This window comes from Apostichopus japonicus, chromosome 17, assembly GCF_037975245.1.
Source record: "Apostichopus japonicus isolate 1M-3 chromosome 17, ASM3797524v1, whole genome shotgun sequence".
Classification (NCBI taxonomy): Eukaryota; Metazoa; Echinodermata; class Holothuroidea; order Aspidochirotida; family Stichopodidae; genus Apostichopus; species Apostichopus japonicus.
Window position 1 is genome coordinate 22,950,499 of NC_092577.1, and position 15,758 is coordinate 22,966,256.

Below are 15,758 nucleotides of genomic sequence, written 5' to 3' on the forward strand. Positions count from 1 at the left end.
CACAATTGATAACACTATGTTGCCACGACGATGAGAAATTGAAATGGCCTCCATTGACCTCTTCTTATGTCTACGGCCATATCACGTTGACTATACCGGTTCTCGTCCGATCACCGAAGTCAAGCAACGTAGAGCGCAGTCAGTACTTGGATGGGTGACCGCCTGGGAATACTGGGTGCAGTAGGCTTTTATTTTCACAATTGATAACACTATGTTGCCACGACGATGAGAAATTGAAATGGCCTACATTGACCTCTTGTTATGTCTACGGCCATATCACGTTGACTATACCGGTTCTCGTCCGATCACCGAAGTCAAGCAACGTACAGCGCAGTCAGTACTTGGATGGGTGACCGCCTGGAAATACTGGGTGCCGTAGGCCTTTCTTTTTCTAATTAGAACACTGTCTTGCCACAAGGAAAGCGATTTGAAAATCCAATATATTAATAAATAACTCGATTGTTTTTATATATTAGAATTTAATACATATATATGTGAAATATAGATTAACTTAATATATATTAAATACATTCATGTATAATATATACATTAAATCCACTCATCATAACCTACCAAACAACTAGCCTGCATTTCACCTCTTGTAATGTCTACGGCCACATCACGTTCAATATACCGGTTCTCGTCCGATCAGGTAAGTCAAGCAACGTAGAGCGCAGTCAGTACTAAGGTGGGTGACCGCCTGGGAATACTGGGTGCCGTAGGCTTTTATTTTCACAATTGATAACACTATGTTGCCACGACGATGAAAAATTGAAATGGCCTACATTGACCTCTTGTTATGTCTACGGCCATATCACGTTGACTATACCGGTTCTCGTCCGATCACCGAAGTCAAGCAACGTAGAGCGCAGTCAGTACTTGGATGGGTGACCGCCTGGGAATACTGGGTGCCGTAGGCTTTTATTTTCGTAATTGATAACACTATGTTGCCACGACGATGAGAAATTGAAATGGCCTACATTGACCTCTTGTTATGTCTACGGCCATATCACGTTGACTATACCGGTTCTCGTCCGATCACCGAAGTCAAGCAACGTAGAGCGCAGTCAGTACTTGGATGGGTGACCGCCTGGGAATACTGGGTGCCGTAGGCTTTTATTTTCGTAATTGATAACACTATGTTGCCACGACGATGAAAAATTGAAATGGCCTACATTGACCTCTTGTTATGTCTACGGCCATATCACGTTGACTATACCGGTTCTCGTCCGATCACCGAAGTCAAGCAACGTAGAGCGCAGTCAGTACTTGGATGGGTGACCGCCTGGGAATACTGGGTGTCGTAGGCTGTTATTTTCATAATTGATAACACTATGTTGCCACAACGATGAGAAATTGAAATGGCCTACATTGACCTCTTGTTATGTCTACGGCCATATCACGTTGACTATACCGGTTCTCGTCCGATCACCGAAGTCAAGCAACGTAGAGCGCAGTCAGTACTTGGATGGGTGACCGCCTGGGAATACTGGGTGCCGTAGGCCTTTCTTTTTCTAATTAGAACACTGTCTTGCCACAAGGAAAGCGATTTGAAAATCGAATATATTAATAAATAACTCGATTGTTTTTATATATTAGAATTTAATACATATATATGTGAAATATAGATTATATATTAAATACATTCATGTATAATATATACATTAAATCCACTCATCATAACCTACCAAACAACTAGCCTGCATTTCACCTCTTGTAATGTCTACGGCCACATCACGTTCAATATACCGGTTCTCGTCCGATCAGGTAAGTCAAGCAACGTAGAGCGCAGTCAGTACTAAGGTGGGTGACCGCCTGGGAATACTGGGTGTCGTAGGCTGTTATTTTCATAATTGATAACACTATGTTGCCACAACGATGAGAAATTGAAATGGCCTACATTGACCTCTTGTTATGTCTACGGCCATATCACGTTGACTATACCGGTTCTCGTCCGATCACCGAAGTCAAGCAACGTAGAGCGCAGTCAGTACTTGGATGGGTGACCGCCTGGGAATACTGGGTGCCGTAGGCCTTTCTTTTTCTAATTAGAACACTGTCTTGCCACAAGGAAAGCGATTTGAAAATCGAATATATTAATAAATAACTCGATTGTTTTTATATATTAGAATTTAATACATATATATGTGAAATATAGATTATATATTAAATACATTCATGTATAATATATACATTAAATCCACTCATCATAACCTACCAAACAACTAGCCTGCATTTCACCTCTTGTAATGTCTACGGCCACATCACGTTCAATATACCGGTTCTCGTCCGATCAGGTAAGTCAAGCAACGTAGAGCGCAGTCAGTACTAAGGTGGGTGACCGCCTGGGAATACTGGGTGCCGTAGGCTTTTATTTTCCTAATTGATAACACTATGTTGCCACGACGATGAGAAAGTGAAATGGCCTACATTGACCTCTTATGTAAACGGCCATATCACGTTGACTATACCGGTTCTCGTCCGATCACCGAAGTCAAGCAACGTAGAGCGCAGTCAGTACTTGGATGGGTGACCGCCTGGGAATACTGGGTGCAGTAGGCTTTTATTTTCCTAATTGATAACACTATGTTGCCACGACGATGGGAAATTGAAATGGCCTACATTGTCTTGCCACAAGGAAAGCGATTTTAAAATCGAATATATTAATAAATAACTACTATATGTAAAATATAGGTTAACATAATATATATTAAATACATTCATGTATAATATATATATTAAATCCACTCATCATAACCTACCAAACAACTAGCCTACATTTCACCTCTTAGAATGTCTACGGCCACATCACGATGACTATACCGGTTCTCGTCCGATCACCGAAGTCAAGCAACGTAGAGCGCAGTCAGTACTTGGATGGGTGACCGCCTGGGAACACTGGGTGCCGTAGGCTTTTATTTTCCTAATTGATAACACTATGTTGCCACGACGATGAGAAAGTGAAATGGCCTACATTGACCTCTTATGTAAACGGCCATATCACGTTGACTATACCGGTTCTCGTCCGATCACCGAAGTCAAGCAACGTAGAGCGCAGTCAGTACTTGGATGGGTGACCGCCTGGGAATACTGGGTGTCGTAGGCTGTTATTTTCATAATTGATAACACTATGTTGCCACGACGATGAGAAATTGAAATGGCCTACATTGACCTCTTGTTATGTCTACGGCCATATCACGTTGACTATACCGGTTCTCGTCCGATCACCGAAGTCAAGCAACGTAGAGCGCAGTCAGTACTTGCATGGGTGACCTCCTGGGAATACTGGGTGCCGTAGGCCTTTCTTTTTCTAATTAGAACACTGTCTTGCCACAAGGAAAGCGATTTGAAAATCGAATATATTAATAAATAACTCGATTGTTTTTATATATTAGAATTTAATACATATATATGTGAAATATAGATTATATATTAAATACATTCATGTATAATATATACATTAAATCCACTCATCATAACCTACCAAACAACTAGCCTGCATTTCACCTCTTGTAATGTCTACGGCCACATCACGTTCAATATACCGGTTCTCGTCCGATCAGGTAAGTCAAGCAACGTAGAGCGCAGTCAGTACTAAGGTGGGTGACCGCCTGGGAATACTGGGTGCCGTAGGCTTTTATTTTCCTAATTGATAACACTATGTTGCCACGACGATGAGAAAGTGAAATGGCCTACATTGACCTCTTATGTAAACGGCCATATCACGTTGACTATACCGGTTCTCGTCCGATCACCGAAGTCAAGCAACGTAGAGCGCAGTCAGTACTTGGATGGGTGACCGCCTGGGAATACTGGGTGCAGTAGGCTTTTATTTTCCTAATTGATAACACTATGTTGCCACGACGATGGGAAATTGAAATGGCCTACATTGACCTCTTCTTATGTCTACGGCCACATCACGTTGACTATACCGGTTCTCGTCCGATCACCGAAGTCAAGCAACGTAGAGCGCAGTCAGTACTTGGATGGATGACCGCCTGGGAATACTGGGTGTCGTAGGCTTTTATTTTCCTAATTGATAACACTATGTTGCCACGACGATGAGAAATTGAAATGGCCTACATTGACCTCTTCTTATGTCTACGGCCACATCACGTTGACTATACCGGTTCTCGTCCGATCACCGAAGTCAAGCAACGTAGAGCGCAGTCAGTACTTGGATGGATGACCGCCTGGGAATACTGGGTGTCGTAGGCTTTTATTTTCCTAATTGATAACACTATGTTGCCACGACGATGAGAAATTGAAATGGCCTACATTGACCTCTTCTTATGTCTACGGCCATATCACGTTGACTATACCGGTTCTCGTCCGATCACCGAAGTCAAGCAACGTAGAGCGCAGTCAGTACTTGGATGGGTGACCGCCTGGGAATACTGGGTGCCGTAGGCCTTCCTTTTCCTAATTAGAACACTGTCTTGCCACAAGGAAAGCGATTTGAAAATCGAATATATTAATAAATAACTCGATTGTTTTTATATATTAGAATTTAATACATATATATGTGAAATATAGATTAACTTAATATATATTAAATACATTCATGTATAATATATACATTAAATCAACTCATCATAACCTACCAAACAACTAGCCTGCATTTCACCTCTTGTAATGTCTACGGCCACATCACGTTCAATATACCGGTTCTCGTCCGATCAGGTAAGTCAAGCAACGTAGAGCGCAGTCAGTACTAAGGTGGGTGACCGCCTGGGAATACTGGGTGCCGTAGGCTTTTATTTTCACAATTGATAACACTATGTTGCCACGACGATGAGAAAATGAAATGGCCTACATTGACCTCTTATGTAAACGGCCATATCACGTTGACTATACCGGTTCTCGTCCGATCACCGAAGTCAAGCAACGTAGAGCGCAGTCAGTACTTGGATGGGTGACCGCCTGGGAATACTGGGTGCCGTAGGCTTTTATTTTCCTCATTGATAACACTATGTTGCCACGACGATGAGAAATTGAAATGGCCTACATTGACCTCTTGTTATGTCTACGGCCATATCACGTTGACTATACCGGTTCTCGTCCGATCACCGAAGTCAAGCAACGAAGAGCGCAGTCAGTACTTGGATGGGTGTCCGCCTGGGAATACTGGATGCCGTAGGCTTTTATTTTCCTAATTGATAACACTATGTTGCCACGACGATGAAAAATTGAAATGGCCTACATTGACCTCTTGTTATGTCTACGGCCATATCACGTTGACTATACCGGTTCTCGTCCGATCACCGAAGTCAAGCATCGTAGAGCGCAGTCAGTACTTGGATGGGTGACCGCCTGGGAATACTGGGTGCCGTAGGCTTTTATTTTCCTAATTGATAACACTATGTTGCCACGACGATGAAAAATTGAAATGGCCTACATTGACCTCTTGTTATGTCTACGGCCATATCACGTTGACTATTCCGGTTCTCGTCCGATCACCGAAGTCAAGCAACGTAGAGCGCAGTCAGTACTTGGATGGGTGACCGCCTGGGAATACTGGGTGCCGTAGGCTTTTATTTTCCTAATTGATAACACTATGTTGCCACGACGATGAGAAATTGAAATGGCCTACATTGTCTTGCCACAAGGAAAGCGATTTGAAAATCGAATATATTAATGAATAACTACTATATGTAAAATATAGGTTAACATAATATATATTAAATCCATTCATGTATAATATATATATTAAATCCACTCATCATAACCTACCAAACAACTAGCCTACATTTCACCTCTTAGAATGTCTACGGCCACATCACGATGACTATACCGGTTCTCGTCCGATCACCGAAGTCAAGCAACGTAGAGCGCAGTCAGTACTTGGATGGGTGACCGCCTGGGAATACTGGGTGCCGTAGGCTTTTATTTTCCCAATTGATAACACTATGTTGCCACGACGATGAAAAATTGAAATGGCCTACATTGACCTCTTCTTATGTCTACGGCCATATCACGTTGACTATACCGGTTCTCGTCCGATCACCGAAGTCAAGCAACGTAGAGCGCAGTCAGTACTTGGATGGGTGACCGCCTGGGAATACTGGGTGCCGTAGGCCTTCCTTTTCCTAATTAGAACACTGTCTTGCCACAAGGAAAGCGATTTGAAAATCGAATATATTAATAAATATCTTGTTTGTTTTTATATATTATAATTTTCTAAATATAAATGTAAAATATAGATTAACATAATATATATTAAATCCATGCATGTATAATATATATATTAAGTGCACTCATCATAACCTACCAAACAAGTAGCCTACATTTCACCTCTTAGAATGTCTACGGCCACATCACGATGACTATACCGGTTCTCGTCCGATCACCGAAGTCAAGCAACGTAGAGCGCAGTCAGTACTTGGATGGGTGACCGCCTGGGAACACTGGGTGCCGTAGGCTTTTATTTTCCTAATTGATAACACTATGTTGCCACGACGATGAGAAAGTGAAATGGCCTACATTGACCTCTTATGTAAACGGCCATATCACGTTGACTATACCGGTTCTCGTCCGATGACCGAAGTCAAGCAACGTAGAGCGCAGTCAGTACTTGGATGGGTGACCGCCTGGGAATACTGGGTGCCGTAGGCTTTTATTTTCCTCATTGATAACACTATGTTGCCACGACGATGAAAAATTGAAATGGCCTACATTGACCTCTTGTTATGTCTACGGCCACATCGCGTTGACTATACCGGTTCTCGTCCGATCACCGAAGGTAAGCAACGTAGAGCGCAGTCAGTACTTGGATGGATGACCGCCTGGGAATACTGGGTGTCGTAGGCTTTTATTTTCCTAATTGATAACACTATGTTGCCACGACGATGAGAAATTGAAATGGCCTACATTGACCTCTTCTTATGTCTACGGCCACATCACGTTGACTATACCGGTTCTCGTCCGATCACCGAAGTCAAGCAACGTAGAGCGCAGTCAGTACTTGGATGGATGACCGCCTGGGAATACTGGGTGTCGTAGGCTTTTATTTTCCTAATTGATAACACTATGTTGCCACGACGATGAGAAATTGAAATGGCCTACATTGACCTCTTCTTATGTCTACGGCCATATCACGTTGACTATACCGGTTCTCGTCCGATCACCGAAGTCAAGCAACGTAGAGCGCAGTCAGTACTTGGATGGGTGACCGCCTGGGAATACTGGGTGCCGTAGGCCTTCCTTTTCCTAATTAGAACACTGTCTTGCCACAAGGAAAGCGATTTGAAAATCGAATATATTAATAAATAACTCGATTGTTTTTATATATTAGAATTTCATACATATATATGTGAAATATAGATTAACTTAATATATATTAAACACATTCATGTATAATATATACATTAAATCAACTCATCATAACCTACCAAACAACTAGCCTGCATTTCACCTCTTGTAATGTCTACGGCCACATCACGTTCAATATACCGGTTCTCGTCCGATCAGGTAAGTCAAGCAACGTAGAGCGCAGTCAGTACTAAGGTGGGTGACCGCCTGGGAATACTGGGTGCCGTAGGCTTTTATTTTCACAATTGATAACACTATGTTGCCACGACGATGAGAAATTGAAATGGCCTCCATTGACCTCTTCTTATGTCTACGGCCATATCACGTTGACTATACCGGTTCTCGTCCGATCACCGAAGTCAAGCAACGTAGAGCGCAGTCAGTACTTGGATGGGTGACCGCCTGGGAATACTGGGTGCAGTAGGCTTTTATTTTCCTAATTGATAACACTATGTTGCCACGACGATGAGAAATTGAAATGGCCTACATTGACCTCTTGTTATGTCTACGGCCATATCACGTTGACTATACCGGTTCTCGTCCGATCACCGAAGTCAAGCAACGTAGAGCGCAGTCAGTACTTGGATGGGTGACCACCTGGGAATACTGGGTGCCGTAGGCCTTTCTTTTTCTAATTAGAACACTGTCTTGCCACAAGGAAAGCGATTTGAAAATCGAATATATTAATAAATAACTCGATTGTTTTTATATATAAGAATTTAATACATATATATGTGAAATATAGATTAACTTAATATATATTAAATACATTCATGTATAATATATACATTAAATCCACTCATCATAACCTACCAAACAACTAGCCTGCATTTCACCTCTTGTAATGTCTACGGCCACATCACGTTCAATATACCGGTTCTCGTCCGATCAGGTAAGTCAAGCAACGTAGAGCGCAGTCAGTACTAAGGTGGGTGACCGCCTGGGAATACTGGGTGCCGTAGGCTTTTATTTTCACAATTGATAACACTATGTTGCCACGACGATGAGAAATTGAAATGGCCTACATTGACCTCTTCTTATGTCTACGGCCATATCACGTTGACTATACCGGTTCTCGTCCGATCACCGAAGTCAAGCAACGAAGAGCGCAGTCAGTACTTGGATGGGTGACCGCCTGGGAATACTGGGTGCCGTAGGCTTTTATTTTCCTAATTGATAACACTATGTTGCCACGACGATGAGAAAGTGAAATGGCCTACATTGACCTCTTATGTAAACGGCCATATCACGTTGACTATACCGGTTCTCGTCCGATCACCGAAGTCAAGCAACGTAGAGCGCAGTCAGTACTTGGATGGGTGACCGCCTGGGAATACTGGGTGCCGTAGGCCTTCCTTTTCCTAATTAGAACACTGTCTTGCCACAAGGAAAGCGATTTGAAAATCGAATATATTAATAAATAACTCGATTGTTTTTATATATTAGAATTTAATACATATATATGTGAAATATAGATTAACCTAATATATATTAAATACATTCATGTATAATATATACATTAAATCCACTCATCATAACCTACCAAACAACTAGCCTGCATTTCACCTCTTGTAATGTCTACGGCCACATGACGTTCAATATACCGGTTCTCGTCCGATCAGGTAAGTCAAGCAACGTAGAGCGCAGTCAGTACTAAGGTGGGTGACCGCCTGGGAATACTGGGTGCCGTAGGCTTTTATTTTCCTAATTGATAACACTATGTTGCCACGACGATGAAAAATTGAAATGGCCTACATTGACCTCTTGTTATGTCTACGGCCATATCACGTTGACTATACCGGTTCTCGTCCGATCACCGAAGTCAAGCAACGTAGAGCGCAGTCAGTACTTGGATGGGTGACCGCCTGGGAATACTGGGTGCCGTAGGCTTTTATTTTCCTAATTGATAACACTATGTTGCCACGACGATGAAAAATTGAAATGGCCTACATTGACCTCTTGTTATGTCTACGGCCATATCACGTTGACTATACCGGTTCTCGTCCGATCACCGAAGTCAAGCAACGTAGAGCGCAGTCAGTACTTGGATGGGTGACCGCCTGGGAATACTGGGTGCCGTAGGCTTTTATTTTCCTAATTGATAACACTATGTTGCCACGACGATGGGAAATTGAAATGGCCTACATTGACCTCTTGTTATGTCTACGGCCACATCACGTTGACTATACCGGTTCTCGTCCGATCACCGAAGTCAAGCAACGTAGAGCGCAGTCAGTACTTGGATGGATGACCGCCTGGGAATACTGGGTGTCGTAGGCTTTTATTTTCCTAATTGATAACACTATGTTGCCACGACGATGAAAAATTGAAATGGCCTACATTGTCTTGCCACAAGGAAAGCGATTTGAAAATCGAATATATTAATAAATAACTCGATTGTTTTTATATATTAGAATGTAATACATATATATGTGAAATATAGATTAACATAATATATATTAAACACATTCATTATAATATATATATTAAATCCACTGATAATAACCTACCAAACAACTAGCCTACATTTCACCTCTTGTAATGTCTACGGCCACATCACGATTTCATAATTGATAACACTATGTTGCCACGACGATGAGAAATTGAAATCGCGTACATTGTCTTGCCACAAAGAAGGTGTCTTGCCACAAGGAAAGCGATTTGAAAATCGAATATATTAATAAATAACTCGTTTGTTTTTATATATTATAATTTTCTACATATATATGTAAAATATAGATTAACATAATATATATTAAATCCACGCATGTATAATATATATATTAAGTGCACTCATCATAACCTACCAAACAAGTAGCCTACATTTCACCTCGTAGAATGTCTACGGCCACATCACGATGACTATACCGGTTCTCGTTCGATCACCGAAGTCAAGCAACGTAGAGCGCAGTCAGTACTAAGGTGGGTGACCGCCTGGGAATACTGGGTGCCGTAGGCTTTTATCTTCACAATTGATAACACTATGTTGCCACGACGATGAGAAATTGAAATGGCCTCCATCTACGGCCATATCACGTTGACTATACCGGTTCTCGTCCGATCACCGAAGTCAAGCAACGTAGAGCGCAGTCAGTACTTGGATGGGTGACCGCCTGGGAATACTGGGTGCCGTAGGCTTTTATTTTCCTAATTGATAACACTATGTTGCCACGACGATGAGAAATTGAAATGGCCTACATTGTCTTGCCACAAGGAAAGCGATTTGAAAATCGAATATATTAATAAATAACTACTATATGTAAAATATAGGTTAACATAATATATATTAAATCCATTCATGTATAATATATACATTAAATCCACTCATCATAACCTACCAAACAACTAGCCTGCATTTCACCTCTTGTAATGTCTACGGCCACATCACGTTCAATATACCGGTTCTCGTCCGATCACCGAAGTCAAGCAACGTAGAGCGCAGTCAGTACTAAGGTGGGTGACCGCCTGGGAATACTGGGTGCCGTAGGCTTTTATTTTCACAATTGATAACACTATGTTGCCACGACGATGAGAAAGTGAAATGGCCTACATTGACCTCTTATGTAAACGGCCATATCACGTTGACTATACCGGTTCTCGTCCGATCACCGAAGTCAAGCAACGTAGAGCGCAGTCAAGTACTTGGATGGGTGACCGCCTGGGAATACTGGGTGCCGTAGGCTTTTATTTTCCTCATTGATAACACTATGTTGCCACGACGATGAGAAATTGAAATGGCCTACATTGACCTCTTGTTATGTCTACGGCCATATCACGTTGACTATACCGGTTCTCGTCCGATCACCGAAGTCAAGCAACGAAGAGCGCAGTCAGTACTTGGATGGGTGTCCGCCTGGGAATACTGGGTGCCGTAGGCTTTTATTTTCACAATTGATAACACTATGTTGCCACGACGATGAGAAAGTGAAATGGCCTACATTGACCTCTTATGTAAACGGCCATATCACGTTGACTATACCGGTTCTCGTCCGATCACCGAAGTCAAGCAACGTAGAGCGCAGTCAAGTACTTGGATGGGTGACCGCCTGGGAATACTGGGTGCCGTAGGCTTTTATTTTCCTCATTGATAACACTATGTTGCCACGACGATGAGAAATTGAAATGGCCTACATTGACCTCTTGTTATGTCTACGGCCATATCACGTTGACTATACCGGTTCTCGTCCGATCACCGAAGTCAAGCAACGAAGAGCGCAGTCAGAACTTGGATGGGTGTCCGCCTGGGAATACTGGATGCCGTAGGCTTTTATTTTCCTAATTGATAACACTATGTTGCCACGACGATGAAAAATTGAAATGGCCTACATTGACCTCTTGTTATGTCTACGGCCATATCACGTTGACTATACCGGTTCTCGTCCGATCACCGAAGTCAAGCAACGAAGAGCGCAGTCAGTACTTGGATGGGTGACCGCCTGGGAATACTGGGTGCCGCAGGCTTTTATTTTCCTAATTGATAACACTATGTTGCCACGACGATGAAAAATTGAAATGGCCTACATTGACCTCTTCTTATGTCTACGGCCATATCACGTTGACTATTCCGGTTCTCGTCCGATCACCGAAGTCAAGCAACGTAGAGCGCAGTCAGTACTTGGATGGGTGACCGCCTGGGAATACTGGGTGCCGTAGGCTTTTATTTTCCTAATTGATAACACTATGTTGCCACGACGATGAGAAATTGAAATGGCCTACATTGTCTTGCCACAAGGAAAGCGATTTGAAAATCGAATATATTAATAAATAACTACTATATGTAAAATATAGGTTAACATAATATATATTAAATCCATTCATGTATAATATATATATTAAATCCACTCATCATAACCTACCAAACAACTAGCCTACATTTCACCTCTTAGAATGTCTACGGCCACATCACGATGACTATACCGGTTCTCGTCCGATCACCGAAGTCAAGCAACGTAGAGCGCAGTCAGTACTTGGATGGGTGACCGCCTGGGAATACTGGGTGCCGTAGGCTTTTATTTTCCCAATTGATAACACTATGTTGCCACGACGATGAAAAATTGAAATGGCCTACATTGACCTCTTGTTATGTCTACGGCCATATCACGTTGACTATACCGGTTCTCGTCCGATCACCGAAGTCAAGCAACGTAGAGCGCAGTCAGTACTTGGATGGGTGACCGCCTGGGAATACTGGGTGCCGTAGGCCTTCCTTTTCCTAATTAGAACACTGTCTTGCCACAAGGAAAGCGATTTGAAAATCGAATATATTAATAAATAACTCGTTTGTTTTTATATATTATAATTTTCTAAATATAAATGTAAAATATAGATTAACATAATATATATTAAATCCATGCATGTATAATATATATATTAAGTGCACTCATCATAACCTACCAAACAAGTAGCCTACATTTCACCTCTTAGAATGTCTACGGCCACATCACGATGACTATACCGGTTCTCGTCCGATCACCGAAGTCAAGCAACGTAGAGCGCACTCAGTACTTGGATGGGTGACCGCCTGGGAATACTGGGTGCCGTAGGCTTTTATTTTCCTCATTGATAACACTATGTTGCCACGACGATGAGAAAGTGAAATGGCCTACATTGACCTCTTATGTAAACGGCCATATCACGTTGACTATACCGGTTCTCGTCCGATCACCGAAGTCAAGCAACGTAGAGCGCAGTCAGTACTTGGATGGGTGACCGCCTGGGAATACTGGGTGCCGTAGGCTTTTCTTTTCCTCATTGATAACACTATGTTGCCACGACGATGAGAAATTGAAATGGCCTACATTGACCTCTTGTTATGTCTACGGCCATATCACGTTGACTATACCGGTTCTCGTCCGATCACCGAAGTCAAGCAACGAAGAGCGCAGTCAGTACTTGGATGGGTGACCGCCTGGGAATACTGGATGCCGTAGGCTTTTATTTTCCTAATTGATAACACTACGTTGCCACGACGATGAAAAATTGAAATGGCCTACATTGACCTCTTGTTATGTCTACGGCCATATCACGTTGACTATACCGGTTCTCGTCCGATCACCGAAGTCAAGCATCGAAGAGCGCAGTCAGTACTTGGATGGGTGACCGCCTGGGAATACTGGGTGCCGTAGGCTTTTATTTTCCTAATTGATAACACTATGTTGCCACGACGATGAAAAATTGAAATGGCCTACATTGACCTCTTGTTATGTCTACGGCCATATCACGTTGACTATTCCGGTTCTCGTCCGATCACCGAAGTCAAGCAACGTAGAGCGCAGTCAGTACTTGGATGGGTGACCGCCTGGGAATACTGGGTGCCGTAGGCTTTTATTTTCCTAATTGATAACACTATGTTGCCACGACGATGAAAAATTGAAATGGCCTACATTGACCTCTTGTTATGTCTACGGCCATATCACGTTGACTATTCCGGTTCTCGTCCGATCACCGAAGTCAAGCAACGTAGAGCGCAGTCAGTACTTGGATGGGTGACCGCCTGGGAATACTGGGTGCCGTAGGCTTTTATTTTCCTAATTGATAACACTATGTTGCCACGACGATGAAAAATTGAAATGGCCTACATTGACCTCTTGTTATGTCTACGGCCATATCACGTTGACTATTCCGGTTCTCGTCCGATCACCGAAGTCAAGCAACGTAGAGTGCAGTCAGTACTTGGATGAGTGACCGCCTGGGAATACTGGGTGCCGTAGGCTTTTATTTTCCTAATTGATAACACTATGTTGCCACGACGATGAGAAATTGAAATGGCCTACATTGTCTTGCCACAAGGAAAGCGATTTGAAAATCGAATATATTAATAAATAACTACTATATGTAAAATATAGGTTAACATTATATATATTAAATCCATTCATGTATAATATATATATTAAATCCACTCATCATAACCTACCAAACAACTAGCCTACATTTCACCTCTTAGAATGTCTACGGCCACATCACGATGACTATACCGGTTCTCGTCCGATCACCGAAGTCAAGCAACGTAGAGCGCAGTCAGTACTTGGATGGGTGACCGCCTGGGAATACTGGGTGCCGTAGGCTTTTATTTTCCTAATTGATAACACTATGTTGCCACGACGATGAGAAATTGAAATGGCCTACATTGACCTCTTGTTATGTCTACGGCCATATCACGTTGACTATACCGGTTCTCGTCCGATGACCGAAGTCAAGCAACGTAGAGCGCAGTCAGTACTTGGATGGGTGACCGCCTGGGAATACTGGGTGCCGTAGGCTTTTATTTTCCTAATTGATAACACTATGTTGCCACGACGATGAGAAATTGAAATGGCCTACATTGACCTCTTGTTATGTCTACGGCCATATCACGTTGACTATACCGGTTCTCGTCCGATCACCGAAGTCAAACAACGTAGAGCGCAGTCAGTACTTGGATGGGTGACCGCCTGGGAATACTGGGTGCCGTAGGCCTTTCTTTTTCTAATTGATAACACTATGTTGCCACGACGATGAGAAAGTGAAATGGCCTACATTGACCTCTTATGTAAACGGCCATATCACGTTGACTATACCGGTTCTCGTCCGATCACCGAAGTCAAGCAACGTAGAGCGCAGTCAGTACTTGGATGGGTGACCGCCTGGGAATACTGGGTGCCGTAGGCTTTTATTTTCCTAATTGATAACACTATGTTGCCACGACGATGAGAAAATGAAATGGCCTACATTGACCTCCTATGTAAACGGCCATATCACGTTGACTATACCGGTTCTCGTCCGATCACCGAAGTCAAGCAACGTAGAGCGCAGTCAGTACTTGGATGGGTGACCGCCTGGGAATACTGGGGGCCGTAGGCTTTTATTTTCCTCATTGATAACACTATGTTGCCACGACGATGAAAAATTGAAATGGCCTACATTGACCTCTTGTTATGTCTACGGCCACATCACGTTGACTATACCGGTTCTCGTCCGATCACCGAAGTCAAGCAACGTAGAGCGCAGTCAGTACTTGGATGGATGACCGCCTGGGAATACTGGGTGTCGTAGGCGTTTATTTTCACAATTGATAACACTATGTTGCCACGACGATGAGAAATTGAAATGGCCTACATTGACCTCTTCTTATGTCTACGGCCACATCACGTTGACTATACCGGTTCTCGTCCGATCACCGAAGTCAAGCAACGTAGAGCGCAGTCAGTACTTGGATGGATGACCGCCTGGGAATACTGGGTGTCGTAGGCTTTTATTTTCCTAATTGATAACACTATGTTGCCACGACGATGAGAAATTGAAATGGCCTACATTGACCTCTTGTTATGTCTACGGCCATATCACGTTGACTATACCGGTTCTCGTCCGATCACCGAAGTCAAGCAACGTAGAGCGCAGTCAGTACTTGGATGGGTGACCGCCTGGGAATACTGGGTGCCGTAGGCCTTCCTTTTCCTAATTAGAACACT

The 15,758-nt window shown here is 42.9% G+C and overlaps 28 non-coding genes and 39 pseudogenes across 28 annotated transcripts; all 67 read left to right on the forward strand.

Annotated features, from left to right (window-relative positions):
- The first annotated feature begins 68 nt into the window (after window positions 1-68).
- LOC139955970 (5S ribosomal RNA) lies at window positions 69-187 on the forward strand. Its single transcript, XR_011789195.1, has one exon. It is a non-coding gene; the product is annotated as a 5S ribosomal RNA (ribosomal RNA).
- Window positions 188-263: 76 nt separating this feature from the next.
- Window positions 264-382, forward strand: LOC139956972 (5S ribosomal RNA; annotated as a pseudogene).
- A 224-nt stretch (window positions 383-606) lies between these two features.
- Window positions 607-725, forward strand: LOC139957593 (5S ribosomal RNA; annotated as a pseudogene).
- A 76-nt stretch (window positions 726-801) lies between these two features.
- LOC139957645 (5S ribosomal RNA) lies at window positions 802-920 on the forward strand. Its single transcript, XR_011789509.1, has one exon. It is a non-coding gene; the product is annotated as a 5S ribosomal RNA (ribosomal RNA).
- A 76-nt stretch (window positions 921-996) lies between these two features.
- On the forward strand, window positions 997-1,115 carry LOC139957656 (5S ribosomal RNA). Its single transcript, XR_011789510.1, has one exon. It is a non-coding gene; the product is annotated as a 5S ribosomal RNA (ribosomal RNA).
- Window positions 1,116-1,191: 76 nt separating this feature from the next.
- LOC139955216 (5S ribosomal RNA) lies at window positions 1,192-1,310 on the forward strand. The gene has a single exon (XR_011788463.1). It is a non-coding gene; the product is annotated as a 5S ribosomal RNA (ribosomal RNA).
- A 76-nt stretch (window positions 1,311-1,386) lies between these two features.
- On the forward strand, window positions 1,387-1,505 carry LOC139955706 (5S ribosomal RNA). The gene has a single exon (XR_011788938.1). It is a non-coding gene; the product is annotated as a 5S ribosomal RNA (ribosomal RNA).
- Window positions 1,506-1,721: 216 nt separating this feature from the next.
- Window positions 1,722-1,840, forward strand: LOC139957705 (5S ribosomal RNA; annotated as a pseudogene).
- A 76-nt stretch (window positions 1,841-1,916) lies between these two features.
- LOC139955717 (5S ribosomal RNA) lies at window positions 1,917-2,035 on the forward strand. Its single transcript, XR_011788949.1, has one exon. It is a non-coding gene; the product is annotated as a 5S ribosomal RNA (ribosomal RNA).
- A 216-nt stretch (window positions 2,036-2,251) lies between these two features.
- Window positions 2,252-2,370, forward strand: LOC139957594 (5S ribosomal RNA; annotated as a pseudogene).
- A 73-nt stretch (window positions 2,371-2,443) lies between these two features.
- On the forward strand, window positions 2,444-2,562 carry LOC139957107 (5S ribosomal RNA; annotated as a pseudogene).
- Window positions 2,563-2,795: 233 nt separating this feature from the next.
- LOC139956666 (5S ribosomal RNA) lies at window positions 2,796-2,914 on the forward strand (annotated as a pseudogene).
- Window positions 2,915-2,987: 73 nt separating this feature from the next.
- Window positions 2,988-3,106, forward strand: LOC139956824 (5S ribosomal RNA; annotated as a pseudogene).
- Window positions 3,107-3,182: 76 nt separating this feature from the next.
- Window positions 3,183-3,301, forward strand: LOC139955127 (5S ribosomal RNA). The gene has a single exon (XR_011788380.1). It is a non-coding gene; the product is annotated as a 5S ribosomal RNA (ribosomal RNA).
- A 216-nt stretch (window positions 3,302-3,517) lies between these two features.
- On the forward strand, window positions 3,518-3,636 carry LOC139957595 (5S ribosomal RNA; annotated as a pseudogene).
- Window positions 3,637-3,709: 73 nt separating this feature from the next.
- LOC139957108 (5S ribosomal RNA) lies at window positions 3,710-3,828 on the forward strand (annotated as a pseudogene).
- Window positions 3,829-3,904: 76 nt separating this feature from the next.
- Window positions 3,905-4,023, forward strand: LOC139956796 (5S ribosomal RNA; annotated as a pseudogene).
- A 76-nt stretch (window positions 4,024-4,099) lies between these two features.
- On the forward strand, window positions 4,100-4,218 carry LOC139956797 (5S ribosomal RNA; annotated as a pseudogene).
- Window positions 4,219-4,294: 76 nt separating this feature from the next.
- LOC139955729 (5S ribosomal RNA) lies at window positions 4,295-4,413 on the forward strand. Its single transcript, XR_011788960.1, has one exon. It is a non-coding gene; the product is annotated as a 5S ribosomal RNA (ribosomal RNA).
- Window positions 4,414-4,637: 224 nt separating this feature from the next.
- On the forward strand, window positions 4,638-4,756 carry LOC139957596 (5S ribosomal RNA; annotated as a pseudogene).
- Window positions 4,757-4,829: 73 nt separating this feature from the next.
- Window positions 4,830-4,948, forward strand: LOC139956209 (5S ribosomal RNA; annotated as a pseudogene).
- Window positions 4,949-5,024: 76 nt separating this feature from the next.
- Window positions 5,025-5,143, forward strand: LOC139956920 (5S ribosomal RNA; annotated as a pseudogene).
- A 76-nt stretch (window positions 5,144-5,219) lies between these two features.
- LOC139955269 (5S ribosomal RNA) lies at window positions 5,220-5,338 on the forward strand. Its single transcript, XR_011788514.1, has one exon. It is a non-coding gene; the product is annotated as a 5S ribosomal RNA (ribosomal RNA).
- Window positions 5,339-5,414: 76 nt separating this feature from the next.
- LOC139955140 (5S ribosomal RNA) lies at window positions 5,415-5,533 on the forward strand. The gene has a single exon (XR_011788392.1). It is a non-coding gene; the product is annotated as a 5S ribosomal RNA (ribosomal RNA).
- A 233-nt stretch (window positions 5,534-5,766) lies between these two features.
- Window positions 5,767-5,885, forward strand: LOC139956429 (5S ribosomal RNA; annotated as a pseudogene).
- Window positions 5,886-5,961: 76 nt separating this feature from the next.
- LOC139955740 (5S ribosomal RNA) lies at window positions 5,962-6,080 on the forward strand. The gene has a single exon (XR_011788971.1). It is a non-coding gene; the product is annotated as a 5S ribosomal RNA (ribosomal RNA).
- Window positions 6,081-6,304: 224 nt separating this feature from the next.
- Window positions 6,305-6,423, forward strand: LOC139956667 (5S ribosomal RNA; annotated as a pseudogene).
- A 73-nt stretch (window positions 6,424-6,496) lies between these two features.
- Window positions 6,497-6,615, forward strand: LOC139957126 (5S ribosomal RNA; annotated as a pseudogene).
- Window positions 6,616-6,691: 76 nt separating this feature from the next.
- Window positions 6,692-6,810, forward strand: LOC139956955 (5S ribosomal RNA; annotated as a pseudogene).
- Window positions 6,811-6,886: 76 nt separating this feature from the next.
- On the forward strand, window positions 6,887-7,005 carry LOC139956798 (5S ribosomal RNA; annotated as a pseudogene).
- A 76-nt stretch (window positions 7,006-7,081) lies between these two features.
- LOC139955752 (5S ribosomal RNA) lies at window positions 7,082-7,200 on the forward strand. The gene has a single exon (XR_011788982.1). It is a non-coding gene; the product is annotated as a 5S ribosomal RNA (ribosomal RNA).
- A 224-nt stretch (window positions 7,201-7,424) lies between these two features.
- LOC139957597 (5S ribosomal RNA) lies at window positions 7,425-7,543 on the forward strand (annotated as a pseudogene).
- Window positions 7,544-7,619: 76 nt separating this feature from the next.
- On the forward strand, window positions 7,620-7,738 carry LOC139955971 (5S ribosomal RNA). Its single transcript, XR_011789196.1, has one exon. It is a non-coding gene; the product is annotated as a 5S ribosomal RNA (ribosomal RNA).
- Window positions 7,739-7,814: 76 nt separating this feature from the next.
- Window positions 7,815-7,933, forward strand: LOC139956810 (5S ribosomal RNA). Its single transcript, XR_011789416.1, has one exon. It is a non-coding gene; the product is annotated as a 5S ribosomal RNA (ribosomal RNA).
- Window positions 7,934-8,157: 224 nt separating this feature from the next.
- On the forward strand, window positions 8,158-8,276 carry LOC139957599 (5S ribosomal RNA; annotated as a pseudogene).
- A 76-nt stretch (window positions 8,277-8,352) lies between these two features.
- On the forward strand, window positions 8,353-8,471 carry LOC139955133 (5S ribosomal RNA). The gene has a single exon (XR_011788385.1). It is a non-coding gene; the product is annotated as a 5S ribosomal RNA (ribosomal RNA).
- Window positions 8,472-8,544: 73 nt separating this feature from the next.
- Window positions 8,545-8,663, forward strand: LOC139956073 (5S ribosomal RNA). Its single transcript, XR_011789297.1, has one exon. It is a non-coding gene; the product is annotated as a 5S ribosomal RNA (ribosomal RNA).
- A 224-nt stretch (window positions 8,664-8,887) lies between these two features.
- Window positions 8,888-9,006, forward strand: LOC139957770 (5S ribosomal RNA; annotated as a pseudogene).
- A 76-nt stretch (window positions 9,007-9,082) lies between these two features.
- LOC139957667 (5S ribosomal RNA) lies at window positions 9,083-9,201 on the forward strand. The gene has a single exon (XR_011789511.1). It is a non-coding gene; the product is annotated as a 5S ribosomal RNA (ribosomal RNA).
- A 76-nt stretch (window positions 9,202-9,277) lies between these two features.
- Window positions 9,278-9,396, forward strand: LOC139957678 (5S ribosomal RNA). The gene has a single exon (XR_011789512.1). It is a non-coding gene; the product is annotated as a 5S ribosomal RNA (ribosomal RNA).
- Window positions 9,397-9,472: 76 nt separating this feature from the next.
- Window positions 9,473-9,591, forward strand: LOC139956799 (5S ribosomal RNA; annotated as a pseudogene).
- Window positions 9,592-10,151: 560 nt separating this feature from the next.
- LOC139956822 (5S ribosomal RNA) lies at window positions 10,152-10,270 on the forward strand (annotated as a pseudogene).
- Window positions 10,271-10,330: 60 nt separating this feature from the next.
- LOC139955516 (5S ribosomal RNA) lies at window positions 10,331-10,449 on the forward strand. The gene has a single exon (XR_011788754.1). It is a non-coding gene; the product is annotated as a 5S ribosomal RNA (ribosomal RNA).
- Window positions 10,450-10,682: 233 nt separating this feature from the next.
- On the forward strand, window positions 10,683-10,801 carry LOC139956191 (5S ribosomal RNA; annotated as a pseudogene).
- Window positions 10,802-10,874: 73 nt separating this feature from the next.
- On the forward strand, window positions 10,875-10,994 carry LOC139956958 (5S ribosomal RNA; annotated as a pseudogene).
- Window positions 10,995-11,070: 76 nt separating this feature from the next.
- On the forward strand, window positions 11,071-11,189 carry LOC139955856 (5S ribosomal RNA). The gene has a single exon (XR_011789081.1). It is a non-coding gene; the product is annotated as a 5S ribosomal RNA (ribosomal RNA).
- A 73-nt stretch (window positions 11,190-11,262) lies between these two features.
- On the forward strand, window positions 11,263-11,382 carry LOC139956959 (5S ribosomal RNA; annotated as a pseudogene).
- Window positions 11,383-11,458: 76 nt separating this feature from the next.
- LOC139957400 (5S ribosomal RNA) lies at window positions 11,459-11,577 on the forward strand (annotated as a pseudogene).
- A 76-nt stretch (window positions 11,578-11,653) lies between these two features.
- LOC139956123 (5S ribosomal RNA) lies at window positions 11,654-11,772 on the forward strand (annotated as a pseudogene).
- A 76-nt stretch (window positions 11,773-11,848) lies between these two features.
- LOC139955141 (5S ribosomal RNA) lies at window positions 11,849-11,967 on the forward strand. Its single transcript, XR_011788393.1, has one exon. It is a non-coding gene; the product is annotated as a 5S ribosomal RNA (ribosomal RNA).
- A 233-nt stretch (window positions 11,968-12,200) lies between these two features.
- On the forward strand, window positions 12,201-12,319 carry LOC139956430 (5S ribosomal RNA; annotated as a pseudogene).
- Window positions 12,320-12,395: 76 nt separating this feature from the next.
- On the forward strand, window positions 12,396-12,514 carry LOC139955764 (5S ribosomal RNA). The gene has a single exon (XR_011788994.1). It is a non-coding gene; the product is annotated as a 5S ribosomal RNA (ribosomal RNA).
- Window positions 12,515-12,738: 224 nt separating this feature from the next.
- On the forward strand, window positions 12,739-12,857 carry LOC139956973 (5S ribosomal RNA; annotated as a pseudogene).
- Window positions 12,858-12,930: 73 nt separating this feature from the next.
- Window positions 12,931-13,049, forward strand: LOC139956210 (5S ribosomal RNA; annotated as a pseudogene).
- A 76-nt stretch (window positions 13,050-13,125) lies between these two features.
- LOC139956668 (5S ribosomal RNA) lies at window positions 13,126-13,244 on the forward strand (annotated as a pseudogene).
- Window positions 13,245-13,320: 76 nt separating this feature from the next.
- Window positions 13,321-13,439, forward strand: LOC139955864 (5S ribosomal RNA). Its single transcript, XR_011789089.1, has one exon. It is a non-coding gene; the product is annotated as a 5S ribosomal RNA (ribosomal RNA).
- A 76-nt stretch (window positions 13,440-13,515) lies between these two features.
- On the forward strand, window positions 13,516-13,634 carry LOC139955142 (5S ribosomal RNA). The gene has a single exon (XR_011788394.1). It is a non-coding gene; the product is annotated as a 5S ribosomal RNA (ribosomal RNA).
- Window positions 13,635-13,710: 76 nt separating this feature from the next.
- LOC139955143 (5S ribosomal RNA) lies at window positions 13,711-13,829 on the forward strand. The gene has a single exon (XR_011788395.1). It is a non-coding gene; the product is annotated as a 5S ribosomal RNA (ribosomal RNA).
- A 76-nt stretch (window positions 13,830-13,905) lies between these two features.
- On the forward strand, window positions 13,906-14,024 carry LOC139957065 (5S ribosomal RNA; annotated as a pseudogene).
- A 233-nt stretch (window positions 14,025-14,257) lies between these two features.
- On the forward strand, window positions 14,258-14,376 carry LOC139956432 (5S ribosomal RNA; annotated as a pseudogene).
- Window positions 14,377-14,452: 76 nt separating this feature from the next.
- On the forward strand, window positions 14,453-14,571 carry LOC139956105 (5S ribosomal RNA). The gene has a single exon (XR_011789329.1). It is a non-coding gene; the product is annotated as a 5S ribosomal RNA (ribosomal RNA).
- Window positions 14,572-14,647: 76 nt separating this feature from the next.
- Window positions 14,648-14,766, forward strand: LOC139955098 (5S ribosomal RNA). The gene has a single exon (XR_011788351.1). It is a non-coding gene; the product is annotated as a 5S ribosomal RNA (ribosomal RNA).
- A 73-nt stretch (window positions 14,767-14,839) lies between these two features.
- Window positions 14,840-14,958, forward strand: LOC139956211 (5S ribosomal RNA; annotated as a pseudogene).
- Window positions 14,959-15,031: 73 nt separating this feature from the next.
- On the forward strand, window positions 15,032-15,150 carry LOC139956914 (5S ribosomal RNA; annotated as a pseudogene).
- A 76-nt stretch (window positions 15,151-15,226) lies between these two features.
- Window positions 15,227-15,345, forward strand: LOC139956957 (5S ribosomal RNA; annotated as a pseudogene).
- A 76-nt stretch (window positions 15,346-15,421) lies between these two features.
- LOC139956800 (5S ribosomal RNA) lies at window positions 15,422-15,540 on the forward strand (annotated as a pseudogene).
- Window positions 15,541-15,616: 76 nt separating this feature from the next.
- Window positions 15,617-15,735, forward strand: LOC139955775 (5S ribosomal RNA). The gene has a single exon (XR_011789005.1). It is a non-coding gene; the product is annotated as a 5S ribosomal RNA (ribosomal RNA).
- Window positions 15,736-15,758: the final 23 nt, after the last annotated feature.